The following is a 6,000-nucleotide window of genomic DNA, read 5'->3' on the forward strand; positions in this document are numbered from 1 at the left end:
TTATGTCTCAGGAGTTACTGAGACAAACCTGACAATCAGAATGAGGTGCTCTCATTCTGGAGATACTTCTCCACTCATTGACCTGACTCCTTTCCCAAAGAATGGCTGGAAAACTGAAGTTGGTCCTTATCCTGGCTGGTTCTGACCTACCATTATCTAGCAGAGACAGCTTGATGGAGATCAGATGAGTAGTGCTCCTGGCTTGCCATCCCAGGATCTTGGCGGGATCCTAACCTTCTCGAGGTGGGATCCTAACCTCCTCGAGGTGGGAAGGAGCAGTTCTCTTATGCATGGTATCAGGACCAGGTAGTGATGGGTTTGGATGCATTTATTTCTTTTGATGAAGTGGAACCACCTATCGATTATAACTGTACTTTCTCAAGCAGATGAGCATTTGCGTAGATCCTTATAAATCAGTTCTGTGAACTTCACTTTAGCTTGATAAATCACAGGTTTTATGAGCCACTCAGAGCTCCAAATGAGTAATGTGTCAAAGCTCGATCCTTATTTATTAGCAAGCTGTACCACTTTATTATATTTCCACTGTTCTGCCATTTAAAAACCATTCTGTAAACAGGCCATAGAAATATTGCTTGGAATCATTAGCTCATTAATTAACATTAATTAAAATTGGAGCTAGAGTTTGCAGCTGCAGCAGATAAGGATAAAAAAATAGATGTCAGGGCTATTTACAAATTCATGGGGTGGGATAATGTAGCAAGATATGGAAACAAAGTAGCAAGTTGATAATGGGACAACTGTAGAAATAGGAGGTCATTAAGCACCCAAGCCAAATGCTATTGTGATGCATCCGTGTTCGTCATTGTAGATCATCTAGTTCCATTTACCAAAGATGACACTCTGTGGTGGCAAAATGACTTGTATCTTTTGCCTCGAAAGATGCACTGCTTCACCCACTGAGTTGAAAACCATGTGGAACAGAGAACAGTACAGCACAGGAATTCGCCCTTTAAGCTCTGCAAATCCTTCTATTTCCTGCATATTCATGGGTCTATTTAGAAGTAATCCGCACGAAAGTAATATCTACTTCCCTAACTTCCCATGTTATCCAATGTTTAGCTCCTGCAGCCTTAAAGTCTATTGTGCACTCAAGCGCCACGGTAGTCCTTGACCAACAGCTCATACATTCTCCTAGTACTTTACTGTAATGTTCTATGTTCTAGGCATGAAAAACTCCAGTAAACCTTCATTTCTTCAACTTACCAGCCTGGAATCAGATCTGTCTTCTTATTTGAATATAAGCCCTATATAAGGTAACCACATCCAGTGAAATCTTGCTACTTTCCAAAATTCCCTTGTGATTTCAATCAGTGTTTTGCCTCACTGTTTTAAAATAAATAAAGCCTGTTGCAGTGGATTTAGAACTGTGAGTCCTTTCAACATAAGTATTTCTGCTTCACTGAACTCTAAAGTATATTGGATATTTCTCACAAATTGGACAGTGTGCTGGGCTCATCCACTTTAGTGATTACTTCTATAAAGTATTTGGTTACTGTAATAACTTTTTAATCCTTCAGCATCACTTATTTTCAAAACTTTTAATGTCCCTTGGCACTTCCAGTTTTAATACAAAAACATATTTTGTTACATCTACAATATTGTCCTACTTAATTTGCAATTTTTCTTCATAGCTGAGGTGGAGGCATGACCTGACATAGTATGAGGGGTGAGCTAATAGAGGTGTACAAGATGGTGGGTTGCATTGAACATATGGATGGCAATAAGCTTTTTCCCAGGGGCAGAAATGGCCAACAGAAGGGTGTCTAGTTTTAAGGAGCTTAGGAGTAAGTACTTGGGTGTAAGTGGCAAGTTTTTAACATGCAGAGTGATGGGTGCATCCAATCAGAGTGAACAATCTGCTTCTGAATATTCCATGTCGTCTTTTGCAATGCAATCGCTCGTTCCCCAAAGAACGAGGTCTGTTGCTATACAGAACATTGTCACAATTCAAAGCTATATCTGATGCAAACTCAACTGGGCTTGACCTCAAAACATTTATTCAAGGGTTATAATTCCAGTTGAGGAACCCAGTTTATACTTTCAGAAAATACTGAGTAAGTCAGGAACCATCTGTGGAGAATGAATGATCTGCTCTGACGATGAGTCACTGGCCCAAAACCTTAACTTTGTTGTTCTTGTTCCACGGATACCGCATCATCTGCTTTTTTTCTGATTTTATTTTGGATTTCAAGCACCTGCAGTATTTGCCTTTCCCTCCCCCACCAATTTTAGACTGAATTGACTGACAACATCCTTTGCAGATAATGTTAAGAAGTGCGACAGTCTGGTGATTACATTAATTGAACAGCAGCGTGTTTTGCATCATTGATCTATGAATTTGAATCTCACCATGGTAGCTGGGGAATTTAAATTCACACAGTTAAATATATTTTCAATCTAAGGAAAAGAAGCCAATCTCATCAACAGTAGCCATTAACTGACCAAATTGTTGTACACAATCCATCAGGTTCTCCAAAAATTTTCATGGCATGAAAATCTGCTGTGCTGCCCCCATCACACCTGCTTCAACACAAAATTGATCAGTGTGATTAACTCTTCATTGCAATTTGTGCTGGACAATAATTGCCCATATTTTGAGTCAACAGAGGCATCAAAACAGAAACAGGGCCCTTCAGCCTGACTCATCCATGGCAACCAAATTGTCTGCCTGAGCTTGTCCCATTTGCTTACATTTGGCCCATAGCCATCGAAACCATTCCTGTCCATGTACTTTATAACCACAGTTAGTAGAGGTCAGCGCAGCATTATTAGAGTTCCAGTGACCCAGATTCAAATATGATGCTGTCTGTAATGAGTTTGTACATTCTCCCCATGACTTTTCCTCAAAGTTGGGAGGTTAATTGTGTGTAATTGGCTTGGCACAGGTTTCAGTGGGACGGGAGAACCTTCGACTGCGCTGCAGTGATTAAACAAAAAATTAAAATGTCGTAACCATACCCCCCGTGCATTTCCTTTGGCAGTTTATTCCATGTACCCACAACCTCTGTGTGGAAAGGATGTCCCTCGTGTCGTTTTAAATCTTTCCCCTCTCACCTTAAAACCATGACCCCTCTGCCTGGGGAACCGACTGTTCCTTGCCCATGGTCTTCATAATATAATAGACCTTAAATGAGTCACCCTTCAGCTCCCTCAATCCGAGGTGAAGGAGCCTCGAGGTCAATAAGTACACCTTCTCTTTCCTTCCTTGTTCAGACCATGATTCTGCAGATAGCCCCGTCCCCAGGACTGCAGGCTAAGATTGTGTCCCACTCAGGAGAATTGAGCCATAAAGACTTCAGCTGACATTTAATACATTACCAAGGGAAAATTATAGAGCCAGTGCTGTCATCTTCGGAAAGAGGAACTGTGTGCCCTCTTGGGCACTTTTAAAGTTCTATTCCTCTATTGAGAAGGTCAATCTTTACCCTTCAGTTACAACTGCCAAAAGCCGCTCATTATCTAATTACATTTTTCTCTTTGTGGGAGAGCCCTGTGCATAAATTGGCTTTCATTTTATTGACAACATAAAACTTCCTGTCCATCGCGTGCCACATTGGTTGGCACATTCATTTAATTTTAATTCATCGATGCAGGCTCATCTGTCCCATGAGCCTGCATCGCCCAACTATACCCATGAGGCCCATTTATCTTCTCACCCAGTATGCCTTTGGAAGATGGAAGGAAACCAGAGCATGCCAACACAGGGAGAACCTTACAAACAGCACTGCATTCAAACCCTGGATGCTGGGCTAATCGCTACACTAGCCATGTCAGAGAGGTCTTATCTAAATGCAAACATCTATTTGCCACTTTGCATGCTTTTAATAGTTAGTTACCACAATAATCCATTATGAATGATTCAGTAGGAATTTTCAGCATCTATTATTTCTGTCAGTTTAAGTGTGTTGTTTTTCTGTGCCTGCCCTCATGGGCAGCTCTGCTTGTTCTCAGGCAGACCCATCTTGTTAAGTCTGTCTTCTGCCTGGTAGTCATGGTGACCTGAATATTGCCTTGAGGGTGCCCTCAGAAATGGAGTCAACAGCCAAATGGATTATCTTAAATAGCAAAGACCTGCAAAGGAGTGCATCAATTGAGCACTTTACACAACAATGGAAAGATAATGTTTTTTTTAATTTATTTTTCACACTGTGAACCATATCAACCAAAATATATACAAATGTTTCTCAGTAAATATACACAGTGGCATTTTCTCCCCTTTTTATCAACCCTACCTTCCCTCCCGCCTTCCCCAAAACAAATAAACATTCAACATATACAATACAATAAAACCATTAAACAATGTCATCACACAATGAAAATAAACAAGAAAAATGTGTCATCTACTTTTACACACTGGATCAAGTAATTTTGTCTTCTTATCATTTTAGGGGGGTGGAGGTCCGAGGCAAGCCCTCTGTTATGTTCCATGTATGGTTCCCAAATTTGTTCAAATAATGACTTTATTTTTTTAATTATATGTTATTTTTTCCAATGGAATACATTTATTCATTTCCATGTACCATTGCTGTATTCTCTGGCGCTCTTCCATTTTCCAAGTTGACATTCTACATTTTTTTTGCTACTGCTAAGGCTATCATAATGAATCTTTTTTTGCACTTTATCCAATTTGAATCCTAATTCCTTAATTCTTATATTACTAAGAACAAAGATCTCTGGATTTTTTGGTATGTTATTTTTTGTGATTTTATTTAAAATCTGATTTAGATCTTCCCAAAACATTTTCACTTTCGTACATGCCCAAGTTGCATGTACTGTTGTTCCCATTTCTTTCTTACAGCGAAAACATCCATCAGATAATGTTGGATCCCATTCTTTTAACTTTTGAGGCGTGATATATAACCTGTGTAACCAATTATACTGTATCATGTGTAACCTTGTGTTTATTATATTCTTCATAGTTCCAGAACATAACTTTTCCCATGTTTCATTTTTTATCTTTATGTTTAATCCTTTTTCCACTTTTGTTTAAGGTTATAGCTAATGTCATCATTTTCATTATCTTGCAGTTTAATGTACATATTCATTATAAATCTTTTAATTATCATTGTGTCTGTAATCACATATTCAAAGCTGCTTCCTTCTGGTAACCTCAGCCTGCTTCCCAATTTGTCCTTTAAATAAGCTTTCAGTTGATGATATGCAAACATTGTACCATGAATTATTCCATATTTGTACTTCAACTGTTCCAATGTCAATAAATTATTTCCCCAAAAACAATTTTCTATTCTTTTGATTCCTTTTCTCTCCCATTCTCTAAAGGAAAGGTTATCTATTGTAAAAGGGATTAGCCGATTTTGCGTCAATAGTAATTTTGGTATTTGATCATTTGTTTTTTTCCTTTCTAAGTGGATCTTCTTCCATATATTAAGTAAATGATGCAGTACTAGTGAGTTTTTATATCGTACCTGCTTTTCATCCGACTTATAAAGTATATGTTCCAGTACCTTCTCCCCTATTTTATCTAGATCTATCTTATCTGGTCTGGTAAAAATCTTGTCTGGTACAAATCTGATAAATACCTTAATTGTGCTGCTCTATAATAATTTTTAAAGTTTGGTAACTGCAAACCACCTTGGTTGTACCTCTCTGTTAATTTATCTAATGTAATCCTCGGTTTCCCCCCTTTCCACAAGAATTTCCTTATTATTCTCTTTAGGTCATTGAAGATTTTCTCTGTTAAGGGAATTGGTAACAATTGAAATAAATATTGTATCCTTGGGAAGACATTCATTTTAATGCAATTTACCCTCCCTATCAACGTTAGCGGTAATTCTTTCCAATGTTCTAAGTCTTCCTGCAATTTCTTTATTAGTGGCTGATAATTTAGTTTGTACAGGTGGCTTAAGTTATTATCGAACCTAATACCTAGGTATCGGATTGCTTGTGTTTACCATTTAAATGGTGATTCTTTTTTAACTTCTGTATAATCCGCATTACTCATTGGGATCACTTCACTTT

This window comes from Narcine bancroftii, chromosome 10, assembly GCF_036971445.1.
Source record: "Narcine bancroftii isolate sNarBan1 chromosome 10, sNarBan1.hap1, whole genome shotgun sequence".
Taxonomy (NCBI): Eukaryota; Metazoa; Chordata; class Chondrichthyes; order Torpediniformes; family Narcinidae; genus Narcine; species Narcine bancroftii.